Raw genomic sequence first — 17,309 nt, forward strand, 5'->3', positions numbered from 1 at the left:
GTGCCGGGGGTGGTGGGGCTGGTGGGGAGTGTGGAGTGGACAAAGGAGTCACGGAGAGAGTGGTCCCTCTGCAAAGCAGACAAGGGTGGGGAGGGAAAAATGCCCACCCTAAGGTTGCAGGAACAGCACCACCTATTTTGCTTGGGAACCCTGCAGCCCAATGGTATCAATGTGGACTTCACAAGCTTCAAAATCTCCCCTCACCCCACCACATCCCAAAACCAGCCCAGCTTGTCTCTGCCTTCCTAACCTGTCCTTCCTCCCACTATCCCCTCCTCCCACCTCAAGCCCCACCCCCATCTCCCACCTACCAGCCTCATCCCGCCCCCTTGACCTGTCCGTCCTCCCTGGACTGACCTATCCCCCCCCTAATTCCCCACCTACACTCGCCTTTACTGGCTCCACCCCCACCTCTTTGATCTGTCTGTCTCTTCTCCACCTATCTTCTCCTTTATCCATCTACTATCCGCCTCTCCCTCTCTCCCTATTTATTTCAGAATCCCCTGCCTTCCCCCCATTTCTAAAGAAGGGTCTAGATCCGAAACGTCAGCTTTCCTGCTCCTCTGATGCTGTTTGGCCTGCTGTGTTCATCCAGCTCTACACCTTGTTACGCTCAGAGATGTTATGTTATACCTTTGGGGCAGGTGAGACTTAAACCTGGAACTACTGGGTTAAATGTAAAGACACTACCACTGCAATACAAGAGGCCCATTAGTGATATTTTAACCCAGTCAACTTATTACTGCCTTCAGTTGGCTACATATGATGAAAACTGCCCTCCCGTATTTGCAGGGACTCTATAAACATGCAAGTTAAAGTAAAAAAATGACAAATGAACTGTGTATGCTGGAAATCAGAAACAAAAACAAAAATGGAAATGGCTGGAAAAACTCAGCAGGTCTGGCAGTATCTGTGGAGAAAAGTCAGAGTTAACATTTCAGGTGTAGTGATCCTTCTCCAGAACAGGTCTGGATATTCTACCGGGGGCTGTGAGGAATTGGAAAGAGATACTCTTCCTACCAATAGGACAAAGAAGTCTCCAGTGGAGATCAAGAGGGTGTGGTTAGAGGTTACAGGCAAGGCAGCAGGAACATAGTGTCACAATCCAGGATTTGGGAGCTGGTGTAATGACCTCAGCAGGTTAGGAAAGGTGAATGCAGTGAGACATTAGCCTTGCTGTGCACATCACCTCACCCACTCACGCATGGTTTGTCAAGTCTACGCCAGCTCATCTCTCCTCACACCCACTTTGTTTGCAGGCCACTCTTTCTTGATGCTACCTGCCACCCTGTCAAACCTCCCGCCACTAACACTCACCCTCAACCTTTTGTAATATCTTGCTATAGTTGGCCTCAATGAATTGCACTCCACTGGATAAACACTTTTTTTTACATTCTTTGCAGGAGAGTGCTGAATGTCAGGCACAACGTGGCAGACTTGGCGGGGGAGGGGGCCAGGGAAGTCCTCTCTAGATCACACAGTCAACAAGTGCAGGGGAGGAAGTCTTGTAAGTAAGTGGAGTTTCAGCATCCCGAGCCATTGCAGATAAGGACATTAGGAATTCCAGCTACTCTGATACAGTCAAATGAAACCTACCCACATGCTTTGTGGTACTCAATCATTCTGACTTGATTTCAACAGCAAGCAGGTCAGCAGGTTAAAGCCAGTTTCCTGATACTCTGCCGATCTTGCCAGGTTTAATCCTCCATCTGCATCCAGGCTCAAGACTTTTCCTTCAACAGCATTTTGAGCACTGATTTGAAAAGAGAAAGAGTCCTGTCAGCAAACAAAAGGAAGATGAAAGGGACTTTCCATTGAGTGCTATAAATCAATTCATTATTTTGAAATTTCTGTTAGAAATAACAGGAAAGACAGCTGCTGCTTACCTGGCTTTCACTGTCAAGATTTAATTTACGAAAGACTGTACAGTTTAATTCGTCAATGGAAAATATTTCAAATATATGCATTCCCAGAAAAAGAAACAAATGAAAATTTGTTTTCTAGTTGTTCTGGATTCATTTGGAAGGAAGGAAGAAGGAAATCCTGTTAAAGATTGTCCCATTTTTAGCTATTACTCCTTTACATTTCTTATCTTGAGTACAAATAACCACATCCATGCTGAGCCCTCACTCTTTACATATTGGAGTGCGTCTTTATGTATCGATATCTGCAGAGGTACTGAGGCCCGGAATTTCAAAAGCATGAACAGGTTGATAGAGTCAATAGGGCTAGACTGTTTCTGATCACAGAAAGAACAAGAACAGCACAGTATAGATTTAAAGTGATCTGCAAACGAAGCAAGGGGGAAGTGAGGAAATACAGTTTTGCTCAGCAGGTAGTTAGGGTATCGAATGCACTGCTTGGAAATGTGGTGGAGGCAGCTTGATTTGAGGAGTTCAAGAGGGCATTGGATGATTATTTGGATACAAACAGCAGATTGGCGCTAGGTAATGGTTTCATTTAATGAGCAAGTTCAGACATGATGGACTCAATGACCTCCATCAGTACGCTGACACTTTGTAATTTGGCTCATTGGATGTGTATTTAATTGTCATGATTTCAGCCACTGATAAAAACAATAGAACACAGGAACCCTGCATTTAGATGATTTGTACTAAATCTACGCTGCTCATGTAACACTATTTGTACATAAAAATCCCTCTACTGGACAGATGCAGTCTTGGCTCCCATGATCAGCAAAGGGAAACTACTTGCAGACCATACGCCAGAGATGGTGCCTGTCACTGCCTTGTACAGGAGGAGAGGCAGCACTGTGGGTGGCCAGGGACTCCACTGTGCAAAGAAGCAGCCAAGCAATTACAGGAAGGCTGTGGTCTGATCTGGTACAAAATCCCCTTGTGTCAAACATTTCTCATTGTAACAAAGTGATTTATTTGTTCGCTGCACTGAACCCAACAGTTATTCACTAAGGTGTGCCAAACAGTTCAGGTTCAGCGAATTGCAACTTGAAAATGATCTTGGAGCCCACCTTGCTTATTAACAAACCCCTAATGGAGCATAACAGGCTGTTAATTGGAAGCTACCCATCTCCCCTACTGCCACCCTCACTTCGAAATATCAAGCACATCCCAGGGACATCCCATGCCATTGGGAATACTTTTCTCAAAATACATCAAATAATTTTCTCACCTCTATGAGTACTTGAATATCCTGCCCCAGGTTATTAATATCAAAGCAGATTTTAACAGTTAGCAAAATAATCTATTTCTGTCCAAAAATAGACAAAGGGGGTGACCATGGGTACCCGCATGGGCCCAAGCTATGCCTGCCTCTTTGTAGGTTACGTGGAACAATCCCTCTTCTGTAGCAACACTGGCCCTAAACCCCACCTCTTCCTCCGTTACATTGATGACTGAATCGGCGCCGCCTCGTGCTCCCATGAGGAGCTGGAACAGTTCATCCACTTCACCAACACCTTCCACCCCAACCTTAAGTTCACCTGGACCATCTCTAATACCTCTTTCTCCTTCCTGGAACTCTCTGTTTCCATCTCTGGCAACCACCTAGAAACCGATATCCATTTCAAGTTCACCGAATACCACAGCTACCTAGAATACACCTCCTCCCACCCACCTTCCTGCAAAAATGCCATCCCCTATTCCCAATTCCTTCACCTCCACCGCATCTGCTCCCAGAATGAGGCATTCCACTCCCGTACATCTCAGATGTCCTCGTTTTTCAAGGACCGCAACTTCCCCCCCTCAGTGGTCGAGAACGCCCTCGACCGTGTCTCCCACATTTCCCGCAACTCATCCCTCACACCCCCTCCACGCAATAACAACCAAAACAGAATCCCCCTCGTCCTCACGTACCACCCCACCAACCTCCGGATCCAACGCATCATCCTCCGACACTTCTGCCATCTGCAATCCGACCCCACCACCAAAGACATTTTTCCCTCCCCACCCTTATCTGCTTTCCGGAGGGACCACTCTCTCCGTGACTCCCTTGTCCGCTCCACACTCCCCTCCAGCCCCACCACACCCGGCACTTTTCCCTGCAACCGCAGGAAGTGCTACACCTGCCCCTACACCTCCCCCCTCACCCCCATCCCAGGCCTGAAGAAGACTTTCCACATCAAGCAGATGTTCACCTGCACATCTGCTAATGTGGTATACTGCATCCGCTGTTCCCGTTGTGGCCTCCTCTACATCGGGGAAACCAAGTGGAGGCTTAGGGACCGCTTTGCAGAACACCTACGCTCAGTTCGCACCAAACAACTGCACCTCCCAGTCGCGAACCATTTCAACTCCCCCTCCCATTCCTCAGACGACATGTCCATCCTGGGCCTCCTGCAGTGCCACAACGATGCCACCTGAAGGTTGCAGGCACGGCACCTCATATTTCGCTTGGGAACCCTGCAGCCCAATGATATCAATGTGGACCACAAGCTTCAAAATCTCCCCTGCCCCAAACCACATCCCAAAACCAGCCCAGCTCGTCCCCGCCTCCCTAACCTGTCCTTCCTCCCACCTATGCCCTCCTCCCACCTCAAGCCCCACCCCCACCTCCTACCTACCAGCCTCATCCCGCCCCCTTGACCTGTCCGTCCTCCCTGGACTGACCTATCTCCTCCCTAACTCCCCACCTACACTCACCTTTACTGGCTCCATCCCCACCTCTTTGACCTGTCTGTCTCCTCTCCACCTATCTTCTCCTTTATCCATCTTCTATCCCCTTTCCCCTCTCTCCCTATTTATTTCAGAACGCCCTTCCCCTCCCCCATTTCTGATGAAGGGTCTAGACCTGAAACGTCAGCTTTCCTGCTCCTCTGATGCTGCTTGGCCTGCTGTGTTCATCCAGCTCTACACCTTGTTATCTCAGATTCTCCAGCATCTGCAGTTCCTACTATCTCTGAATTAATAAATGGCTTTGATTTTTACTAATACTCTTATTAATGTTGGATTTTAGATGATAAATTTGTACAGCATAGAAACAAACCATTCAGACTATCTAATGCTGACTGGCAATTGCCTCTTGAGCCTTCTCTCACTGTCCTGCTTCATGCACCTTTCCTTAAATCTTTCAATATCATCCCTTAACAATAACTTAATGTGAGTTTCTTTACTTTATTCCCCATTGGAATTTCCTGCCTTTTGTATGGCAGTCTTAGTAGAATTAGTGAGCTGAAGCTGCACAAATAGCACTCGCTCCACAACCAATGGCCAGTAACTTCCTTGGTATTACAATTGGCATCTAAAAGTTCGTTAAAGGTAGTGGTGGACACTGGTTGAATGAAAAGCTTGATACCATTGCAGTTTGAGAAAACTGAACATTCACAAGTATTGGATCTAAAACAGAAGTTGCTGGAAAAGCTTAGTAGGTCTGGCAGCATCTGTGAAGAAAAAATCAGAGTTAATGTTTCGGGTCCAGTGACCCCTCCTCAGATCTTTGATTTAGAGAGTCCTCAGTTCTTTTGGTTTTCACAAGTATTGGAGATTTATTTCGGTAATGTTTTCTCATCCCAGATCTCATTTGTTCAATAAGACGGAATGCACTTTGCTGCTTCTCAGAGTGACGCATGATTAACATCATAATATCACTGACGGGATGATTTAAAGGATGTGCACCAATAGCATTCCCGGTGGAAACACTGGAAAGAAGCAGAATGTGATTTCTGACTTCAGTAGAGGTTTTAGAAAACTAAATCAGATCTACTGTATTTGAATTGCACATTTGAGCTTATTCATCGAAATAAATCATGTAGTTTAATTTCCATTTGTGACTATAAGCTCTGCAAATTTGTTTCATTCTCAGTAATTGGCCTCCTTATGTTCTGTAAACCTCTACAAATAGTGTCATTAGTGGAGGTTGAAGAGGGGTGCAGAAGGAGATTGAAAACATGCTGCAGAACTTACACCAATTATCCTGAAGTTACTGCAGACAAGCAGGAAAATCCCCCAGCGAGTCCTTAAACTCTACTTGGCAGTGCAAAAAGGGTCATGGTTCAAAGTCTTTTACGAGGGATGACCTCAGCAACAATGGAGCACTCCTTGCAATTTCTGACTGAGTCAAGCTCCAGACCAGCTTTGAACTTTCATGACTCAGAGGCAAGTTGTCACAAACTGCGTCAACCTGTTGCTCAGGGAGGAATTTCTTTAAAATGCAAATACAGAAACCTCCTCTGCATTTAGTACAACATAACAGTAAGTTAGCAAAGTGATTGGAAAGGTAAAGCAGTAGCAGTGGGAAGCTGCTGGTGCCAAGATTTATTTTGCAGCTATGGAATAGATTTTCTCCTCTATTTATAGTTATATCTTGAACACCTTCTCTAACAGCGGGAAACAAGCAAGAATATAATGTGCCCTTCCATCAATCTATAAGGAATGTTACTGAGAAGTTATTCATATAGTTTCATATTATGTTCATTAAAAGATGAGATTCCTTCTCATTATTTCCTGAGCTTTCCAGCTCACACACCAATGCAACTTAAAGGTTGGATGACAGATGAAAAGATTAGCAACATTGCAATGACCTTTCCTATAATTGTCTCAGGTTTGGCTCTTATATTTTTCTTCCATCCCGGTAGAGAATTAATTTCCATTATACTATCCCTTGACTTATATACAGAAGATGGGAAATTGCATCAGGATTATGAACAAATATCTGTGATTCCTTAGTCTGTGGACATTACAGGTGCTGTAATGTGTGCACCTTTCAAAGTTGGTATCTGCCCATTTCAGGAGGTGATGGACAGTGTCCAAGTTGTACACCATTTCTGGCTTGGGCATTGTCTGTTGTGGTTACTGAGGCCAATCCATGAGTGGCAGTACCTTTTGCAGCTGGCAGAGATCAATAATGTTGGCCCAAGCCTTTTTTTTCCCTCCTGGTGAATTCTCCTTTCTGCTATCTGATCATTTGTTTTGTCCTCTGTTTTTTTATCCCCACAGTCTTCCTTCCTGCTTGTCTCCAGATATTCCAAGGATGTCCCGTACATTAACTCTGATCCTGGTCAATGTAAGACATCCTTGTATTTCAACTTGTGGGTCTTGTACCTATAGTAGGCTTGACATAGAGATTGTGATTTATCCATTCGGCTCATCTGGCCCATCCAACAGAGTTGCTGCTGACTAGAAAATATATTAGTAATTATATACAATGGGGAGTGTTTTAATCTCCAGAGAAATTATTCATCTCCTTATGTTTCACCTGCGCTCAACAAGCGAGAAAGTAGGCACTTTCCTTCCAGGATTCTCAGTGGGTTTTTTAAATTGGATGCTAATATGTTCCCAAGAGTAGACCTGGACATCTGACTGTGTGCTTTCTCCTGTCTTGTTGTAAAGCTATATGTGCTTACTTAACTCCTTCTTTTGGCACATAGGTGATCACAGACTCACCCTGGAAACCACGAGGACAAAGCAAAGTCCTGAGGAGCAAATCATTAAAACCCAATGTCACACACTGCACTATTCACTGGCTCAATGCCCCCACACTTATTTCAGTACCATTCTGTCACTGGCTGTTAACTTGTGCAAAAAAATTGTTCACCCTCCTCCTGGATCCCTAGACAGACAATTTCACCTTCTGATGATGTGGCCAAGATCCGGAGGTGATACGACACGAAATTACTTTTGTGAATCTGTATGCTGGAACTCTGTAACAAAATGAGTTTGAGCATCAGAACACTTCAACTGAAATTGTGGCTTTGTTTGAGTAACTCATCATTTTTTGAGAAGAACTAAACTCACCCTGTAATTTTACACTGCACCTGGGATTAATTTCCATTGTAGTCTATGTAAGTTGGCAAATAAACACCATATAACTTAGTATCACCCATTTAACACTGTTGACCACAATTGCATTTTCTGATTTTCCCATTAGTGAAAAACAGTTGTGTTCTGCAGTCGTACTGATGAGTTGGTGCATGATTTTACACTATGGTGTGATCGGGAGCTACATAAAACAAACAAAGCCCGTGAGCCAATCCAGAAATTGTGTTGATTAAGTGGCACGTGATTTGTATTCAGCTTTAGTGCTCTTCGGCTAGGGAGGGACAAAACATAGACAAAGCACTCATTTAAAGTTAAAAACAGAAAGAACTATGGATGCTGTAAATCAGAAACAAAAGCAAAGTTGCTGGAAAAGCTCAGCAGGTCTGGCAGCATCTGTGAAGCAAAAATCAGAGTTAACGTTTCGGGTCCGGTTAATCCGCAGTGTTAACTCTGTTTTTTCCCTCACAGATGCTGCCAGACCTGCACTCATTTAAAGTTTTCCATTCAATGTTATTTCAAATTTTGTTTTGGATCTGTGCCCCTGATTAAGGTTGCATTCCTCCTAGAAATGCCAGATTCAATTTCTCCCTTCCTGGCTATTGCATTGCCTGAGTGATATCACTATGCCCGATGACAATGCCAGGTCCTGTGATTATTTGAAAATGTTAATTTGGGAATGCACCAATGCAGAGAGACACTGACCTTTCAAGCATCACCTGCCCACATGTGGCAGAGTCTGCCACATTACGCATTGGATTATGAGCATCTGAAAACCCATCAACCAGAGGGGAAGCAAATTATTCTAAGCTAAAGTGACTGTTTAAGAGAGTTTGCGACTGATGTATAATTTGAAATTGCACAGTATTTATACAGTCATAGAGATAGACAGTATGGAAACAGACCCTTTGGTCCAACTCGTCCATGCCGACCAGATATCCTGTATAAATCTAGTCCCATTTGCCAGTATTTGGCCCATATCCCTCTAAACCCTTCCTATTCATACACTCATCCAGATACCTTTTAGATGTTGTAATTGTACCCACCATCACCACTTCCTCTGGCATCTGATTCCATACACACACCACCCTCTGTGTAAAAAAGTTGCTCCTTAGGCCCCTTTTATATCTTTCCCCTCTCACTTTAAACCTATGCCCTCTAGTTTTGGACACCCCCATCCCAGATAAAAGACCTTGCCTATTCCTCTTTCTACGCCTCTCAGGATTTTATAAACCTCTATAAGATCACCCTTCAGCCTCCGATGCTCCAGGAAAAATAGCCCCAGCCTATTCAGCCTCTGACTCTAGCTCAAACCGTCCAACCCTGGCAGTATTTCTGTTATAATCAGTGACTTATTTTGATTTGCAAATTATTTTGGCTAGGAATGCACAGTGACACATATATATGGCATAGTGTTTAAACGTGGACATTGTTTTTTCCCAGCAAAAATGTCTTAAGGAACCAAACTCTGTCCTTAACATTGATTCATATGGGAAGCCATGCTTTGCTTAAAGTTGTTTCACTTAAAGGTGAGATTATCAGGAAGGCAACTATATCTTGAAGTGAGGGCTTACTGTCTGAGTAGCATTCCTGTTCCTAATCATTAAGTAGTGACTCTTTATAAAGGTAACTTTGTGTTAACATCAGCTTTTTCTGAACTGTGAATTTCCAAATTGAATAGACTGCCATTGTTCAGAATATGAAAGCAGTTACTTGGATGAGACTCCAGACAACTACTTACAAAAACAGGAAAATAAAATAACTGCTTTCTACCTTGTAAATTTGCCTCCTCTCTTCTGCAATCTCTCACTTTTGCCTGTAACTCTGTACAGTCTACTTTTGTTGTTTATGCTGTTATAAGAATAAAAACAAGCCTGAGGTTTTTACTCAAATCCCTTGAAACAGACACAGTACTGTGCAAGTGAATGAGGTAATATTATTTCACATTGCAAATTGCCTGGCACAGTCATTACAGAGAATATTGGCTCCAAAATGTGATAATATTCCTGTGAGATGTTTCTAAACAGAGACTGTGCTGTTTTCTTGACCTACTTACGATGGAAGTTTGAATGATCAAATATACTCAACATGTGAATCAGGTTTCTGAATATTTGAAAATTTGCGAAATATTTTGTTAAATTTTAAAATTACACAGCATGAGTTAACATATGAAACGTAAGAATAGAAACGAGCAAAATATAATTTAGAAAGTCATCATTAAAATTCATTCAGCAGGTTTGCAATGATAACAATTAACTACAAGTTTCTTATGTCATGCATTTGAGGCAAAATTAAATAATAACATAAAAATATCATGAAATGTCATTTAAAGAGGATGTTGGAATATCTATTCAAATCAGCGATTAGCAGGGATGGTGGACAGCAAGCAATGAAATATACATGAGAAAGGATCATGGGGATGATTTTCAAACATCCCAAAAGATGATCCCACAAAGAGAAATAAGTGTTGCTTTTGACCCCTCCTACCTGGTAGGAACGGTGCAGGACCTAAATTTCAATGGATCCTGACCACCTTCTGTACTGTTTACAATTGGCGTGTTTGTGTGAATATGATTTTCTCTGTATACATCTGAACAACATGGTGCATTCATAAAACAAAGATGGCATTCATTAGAGTGTATACCTCAACTGTGCTATGTTAACTCAACATAATTACAATTGTTCTCCCTTGATTTTTTTTTTCCTTGCCTGGTGAATACTTTATAACTATAAAGCTGAAAATAGAAATCTTTCAGAGCTTCCATTTCACTGATGAGGTTTTAGGCCAATCCACATTCAACAATCTGCTTTGAAAACTATGCTTAAATCTTGACAGCTGTGACAAATTCCAATCCAGCAGTTGAGACAATCCACAACGGTCAAAACCAACCAACAACATTCTAAGTAAAACAACACATAATATTTTTTTTAAAATAATCAATTTGCTGTCTCTCCCAATAGTAACAAAATTTCAACAAACTCTATGATCAGATCTAGACTACTTCCATTTTAAAAAGAGACCTGTTTTTAAACTTGTCTGATAATCCAAGTCTCCACCATAAAAGGAAATATATTATTGGTATCCCACGTATCAAACGCACATAGAACCTTACGTATTTCACCAAGGCCACCTCTCATTCTTCTAAACTCCAACTGGTAAAAGCCTTAACTGTTCAACCTTTCTTCACAAGTTAAGTCCTTCATCCCAGCAATGAGTTGAGTGAGCCTTTAAACAATTCAATTTACTCCATGTGGTATCAATAAATGACACTGGACACAGCTAAGACTTTTGATCCTGTCTGTAGCCAGCTAATAATGTCAATGATTTGTGCTACAATATTAACTGCAACTCCAGTCAAACTGTTCCAGTACAGCCAAAACCTTGGCATTTTTCTAACAAAGCAGAACATTTCCCAACAATATCCTATCCATAAAAGCAGAACAATCTTAATCATCAGGGAGTGATAGAGGAGTTATAGAGTCATAGAATCATAGCGTCTTACAGCATGGAAACAGACCCTTTGGCCCAACTAGTCCATGCCAACCATTTTCTCAACTAAACTAGTCACACTTGCCTACATTTGGCCCAAATCCATCCAAACCTTTCTTATTCGTGTACTTATCCAAACGTCTTTTAAATGTTGTAACTATACCCACATCCTCTGGCCATTCATTCCATGCACAAACCACTCACATTCGAACTAGGTGAGGTAAGTGGGTTGATGTGTGTGAGGGAGGGGTCTGCAGCTACAACCAGTCATTGAGCTGTCACAGCTGAAAAACATTGGCTGGAGACCCATGCACAGGGCATGACACAGATATGCAGGGTCTCAACTCCCTGGCCATCCTGCACTGTTGACCCTCTTTGTGGGTTGCACCTCCCTGACACAGTGACTGCTGGGAAATCACGAGAGCTACATTCCTGCACAAAGACGCAAACAGTCAGGAGTGGTGAACGGATGTGAGCCTAATGTGTCGGAATGACCCAACATTGTGCACATACAAAGATAACCTTGCTCCCACATGATACACTGGGCACTCAGCCCATGCTCCCATTGTCTGCACCTCATTAATGCCTATGACATGATGCGGGAAGATGCAACAAAGCATCTGGGCCCTTTACAGAGACAAACAAGTGGACGAATAGTGAAAAAGAAATGTTTAAAATGCATTTCTGTGGTATTTACAGAACAGCATGACCGTGTCACTGAGGTGCCCTCAGCACATTTTCCTCTACTTCTCCCTCCCACTGAGTCTTAATGAGATCTATTTTTCTGCAGAAGAGAGAGGGGACAGTCTTCTGGAGAGGAGGGCACCTGCTTGGAGTTCTGAGCAGTGCTATTAAACAGCACTTGCTCAGCCATATCCTGCTCACCTGTGGTTTGATTTCTGTCAGAATGAGAAGGCTCCAGACCATGCTGTAGCCCTGCACCAAATTGGACAAAGGAGCTGAATTCCGGGGGTGACATCAAAGTGACTGCCCTTCAATTCAATTCAACCAAATATACTAGCAAGGATTCTTAGTGAATGGGTTAAACCTCTCCACTGGCTGGAGTCCTCCCAAACACAAAGGATGTCACTTATTCATATCCTCAGTAGCTCAGGGAGTCAAACAAATGTCATCTAACTCAAAATGTTTACCGTCTCTCTATCCACAGATTCTCCATCACTATCTGTTCCTCTTCATAATCTTTAATAATAGCCTGGACAGTTGTGTTGAGAGTTGGATCAGTGATCTACTAGCATCATCCCAGGTAGGATCCAGACCAAGCAAAATCTACTCACCAGATCAATATGAGTCTGGGTCCAATTGGACAAAAACAAGTACACTAGAGAGTTCCTTTCGTGGTATGAGGAGCCTGATGTGATGTTAATGTCCATCTGTCCCATGTTAATGAATAACTCCCGGTGACCACATTGACTCCAGCCCCATCCAACACCATCATGACTAGAGTGCTGTATCCTACATGACCAGCTGCTGGCAGGGGTGCTGACTCTCTGCATACCTTCAATAGCAGGCTGAACTAGCTCTTAACAAGGGTAGAATTTGCATCAAATAGATGCGTAATGTCTTTATAGATAACATTTTGCACGTATGATCTCTTGGACTTGTTTTTATCTGAGAGAAAATGATCCAGAGTACCTTTCCCTTACTACTTCCGAGGTTTTCTCTATTTTTTTCTCAGCTAGCTATGGATGGGAAACTAGGAGCCATGAATATACTGTGTGCAAGCAAAGCTTTGTGGTAGATGCTCTAGTATTTGTTCCTGTCTGGCAGTTCGCAAGTGTTGTTAGGGAAGGTTTAAATTGATTTGGCAGGGGAATGGGAACCACATTAGAAAGGAGAAACAAGGTGCACAAAGTATTAGGTCAGATAGATAGCACTAGAGGAATAAATAGTACTGTGTAGCATTAGATAAGATCAGACTAAGAAGGAATGTACTAGAGCCTAACTTGGGTTTAAAGTGCACATGTGTAAACATAGGAAGTGTGGTAAATGAGATTGCTGAATTGCAAATGTAAATAATCAAAAGGCAATACAATTCTGTGGCAATGATGAAGTCCTGTGTCAGAAAGGGCAGGATTAGGTGTCAAATATTGCTGGATATAAGTTGTTCAGGAAAGAAAAGAAAGAGGGGGGCTAGCAATCTTGTTTAAGAAGAATATTATATTCCTGGAGAGAAGAGGACCTAGAGGGTTAAGGACAGAATCTATTTGTTTTGAGGTAAGAAACAACAGAGGTACTTTAAGAGTACAGGGTGCATTCAGATGTCACCAAGTATAGAATACCAAGTTCCTCTTGCAGAGAGCTGGTGTGGGCACAATGGACCAAAAGGCTTCCTTCTGTGCTGTACCTATTCTATAATTGTGCAATTCTATTTCTTTGCACATGTAATTTTTGACCTCTGGAGAGGTTACTGAAGCAGCTGCTGAGTATGTTGGGAGACTTGGCCTGCTGGAGGAAGTTCATGATACATGTGGGCTGTGCATGTGGGCAGTGCCTATGGGCTGTGCACGTGGGCTGTGCCACATCTGTGTGTGCCATTGGTCGCCCGACTCACAGCTTTGTTTGTGGATAGGAAATGGAGATATCGAGAACAGTCACCAATTTGAAATTGCACATAATCAAGTCTTGTTGCAGGAAATGTACATTATCATAGATTCAAATCACATCAGTTCGGAATCCCTGGCACCTAAGGAGGGATTTGTTGGCTGCTCCTCAGGATTAAAGAGAAATGCCAATGTTGTAGGATGCAGTCTTTCAATCACAACCATGTCAAACACGTTCTGATTGTGTTCGGGTGGGGCCAGTCGTCATTGGAAGTTATTCATTAACATTGGACAGATGGACACTAACATCACTTCAGGCTCTTTCTACCACTCAATAGATGATTCCCAAAGAAACTCTTTTTTCTGAAGAAGGGTCTAGGCCCGAAACGTCAGCCTTCCTGCTCCTCTGATGCTGCTTGGCCTGCTGTGTTCATCCAGCTCTACACCTTGTTATCTCAAACTCTCCTACATGCTTGTTTTTGTCTGATTGAGCCCAGATCCATAGTGATCTGGTGAATAGATTTTGCTTGGTCTGAATTCCACCATCGGAACTCACATGTGTCCCTGCCTAGGCCTCTCTGCCTCCAACATCTCAGTTTATTGGATCTCACTGAGGCACCCTGTTCTTTTGTATCTCGAAGAAAAGATCCTCCCTCAAAAACTCAGCCCTAACCCCATGCCTCTGACTGTACCTGCTTCATAAATGCTGGATGAAAGGTTTACCCCTTGCAACACACTGAGAAATCTCCATGAGTAAACCAGAAGGTCCAAAGGTCTCCAGTTATGGATTTAATGAACGGCAGGATGCAATATGTTCTGCCAGTCCTGCATAAATACATCCATTAACTAAACATATTCAACATGCATCAACTTAATAAAGGCAGCAGCTTTCTCCATGACTCCTGGCATTTTTTCCTGAAAAATCCAATTAAACAGTATGATCTTTCACATTAATTCCATTTCAATCATTCACTTACTCCCACAGGTGTTCACCATTGGTGTTCTGTTGAAGTTGTTTTGGATGAATTATGTTTAAAATTATTGAGAATAAGAGTAGTTTAGAATTTGCATATTGAGATTTCTGTTAAAAAATTAGGATGTAGAATCATAGTATTTCTAATTTTTAGCAATAAACATTCTGAGCAAAATGCACTTGCAATATTTCTATCTTATTCTGAAACAAGTAGACGGGTAAAATCCTCAGAGGACCATTAGAGAGAGAGAGAGAGCACTTTTGGTGAGTTTAACCCGAGGGGCACTATGCCTCAGGCAATGGGGGAAACGCAGAAGGTGGGATCTTCATGCTAACCTCAGCTGGTACAGGATTTAAACCCGTGCTGCTGGCATTACTCTGCAATGCAAACCTAACAGACCTGTCTTTGCCAAACATTTCTCAAACAATATCATTTTGCACAGATAGTTAAGACTTTACACAGGAATACATGGATTCTGCAGGGCTGATTGGACCACATCGGTATTTACATTCCTGTGATCCTCCTCCCACCTCATCCTATCAGCAAACCATTATTTTTCCTCCTCCCTCATTGTTTATTTACCTTCTTCTTAAATATGTCTATGCTGTTTGTCCCAACTACTCCTTGTAGTAGCATGTTCTGTAGAAACATCGAAGATAGGAGCAGGAGTAGCTCATTCCACACCTCGAACGTGCTCTGCCATTCAATATGATTATGGTTAATTATCAATACCTTAATTCTGCCCTCCCCCGTATCCCTTGATCACTTTAGCCACAAGAGCTATGTCTGGTATTACCATTCTGGTAAAAATGTTTTTCCTGAATTCTCTATTGGATTCATTGATTATCAACCTGTACTATAATTGTTCTGGATTTCCCACAAGATGAAATTTTTATTTATGTCTACCACATCCTTTTTAGAGAAAAGAGCCTGAGTACATTTAATCTTTCTTTATAGTTCCCATTCTGTTATTGTCCTTGTGAATCTTTTTTACACCTTCACTCTAACCGTCTTTATAATATGAGATTAGAACTGTGCACAGTATGTTAATGTCATCCAACCAAGCAACTTTATCTATTAATTAAAGCAACATTTTTTGAATTTCAGTTCTGTAATGAACTCTAGAAATGAACTGTAGAATTTGGTTTGCTTTATTTATGGCCTCATTAACCTCCGAATCAATTTTAGTGATTTATGTATGTGTGCCTCCAGCTTCCTTTAATCCTCTTTCCCATTTGACTGAAATTATCCAAGGGGCATGTAACCTCTTTACTGTTCCTACCAAGTGCACCCCTCACATTTATCTTTACTGGAATTACTTTGCCAGATTTAACATACTTCATTGGTATCAGGGTCAGCAGTTAAAACACATTGTTTATTGAAATGGCAGCGAGAGTAAGAACATTGAAGATGGAAGCAGAAGTGGCCTGTTCTGTCTCTTGAGCCTATTCCACCATTCAGTAAGATCATTACTGATCTTTACCTCAATGCATTTCCACACATTATCCTCATTTCCCTTGGCATCTTTAATATCTCGAAAACAATGACTGAGCCTCCACATCCCTCTGGCGTAGAGAATTCAAAAGGATCTCCAACCCAAGTGAAGAAATTTCTCCTCATCTCAGTTCTAAATGGTCTACCCCTGCATCTGGAATTGTGTTCCTGGGCACAGAAAGTTCAATCAGAGTCAGAAACCCTTTCTCTGACCAGATCAGACTAAAAATTACCCACTTACCTTTTGATGTCTTCTGTCACTGGAGATTCCTGGACGAGGGTCTCCTGTCATGAACCTGACCAGGGATCCACACAGTCAGCAGTGCGGAGAATGGGCATTACAGCTGTCAGTAATTTTAATGCCCAGCAGCACTGCCAGGCACGTGGACAGCTCCTGTGAAAGGGAAGTGCGCAAGGTGGGGTTAGGGTGGTAGGAGAGTGAGGGTTTAGGCATAGGGTGAGTCAGCAGAGTGCCCAGTGGTTTGGATGGCAAATGGTATGATACAGGTAAATGAATGTGTACTTAGGGTATATTGAGAGTTGGTTGAGAGAGGTTTGAGTTGGGATATTTGGGTCAGGTGAGGTGTTGTATTGTCTCAGGAGGTTGTCGGATCATACTAGAGCATTGTGTGCAGTTTCGGTTTCCTTATCTGATGAAGCTCATTCTGGCTATCAAGGGTGTGCAAGGAAGGTTTACTGGGCTGATTCCTGGGATGGTGGGACTGATGCACAGCAGGGGGAGACTGGATCAGTTAAGATTATATGGACCAGAGTTTAGAACATTGACGGGGAATCATAAAAAATGATAAAAATTCTCACAGGACGATATAGGATAGATGCAGAAAAGATGTTCCTGATGACTGAGGAGTCCAGAACCAGGAGTCACAGTCTAAGGGTATAAAATAGGCTGTTGGTGCCTTTTATATTGAAATATTGAGGTGAGGGTGAAAAATTTAATCTGGACAAAGAGCAGAGGCTCTTTATTGAAAGACGATAAACTCTATGTGAGAAAGTGGCTATGAAATTAGATTAGAAACTTGAAATCATTCTCAAGCTATTA

General features: G+C 42.5%; 1 long non-coding RNA gene across 1 annotated transcript in view; it reads right to left on the reverse strand.

Annotated features, from left to right (window-relative positions):
* LOC125486188 overlaps positions 1-17,309 on the reverse strand; it is a 47,974-nt gene that overhangs the window by 19,232 nt on the left and 11,433 nt on the right. The window contains exons 2-3 of the long non-coding RNA XR_007264878.1: positions 16,491-16,643; positions 1,597-1,753 (exon numbers count right to left, since the gene is read on the reverse strand). This is a non-coding gene — a long non-coding RNA (uncharacterized LOC125486188). The remainder of the gene's footprint in view (positions 1-1,596; positions 1,754-16,490; positions 16,644-17,309) is intronic.

This window comes from Rhincodon typus, chromosome 2, assembly GCF_021869965.1.
Source record: "Rhincodon typus isolate 14 chromosome 2, sRhiTyp1.1, whole genome shotgun sequence".
In the NCBI taxonomy this organism is placed as follows: domain Eukaryota; kingdom Metazoa; phylum Chordata; class Chondrichthyes; order Orectolobiformes; family Rhincodontidae; genus Rhincodon; species Rhincodon typus.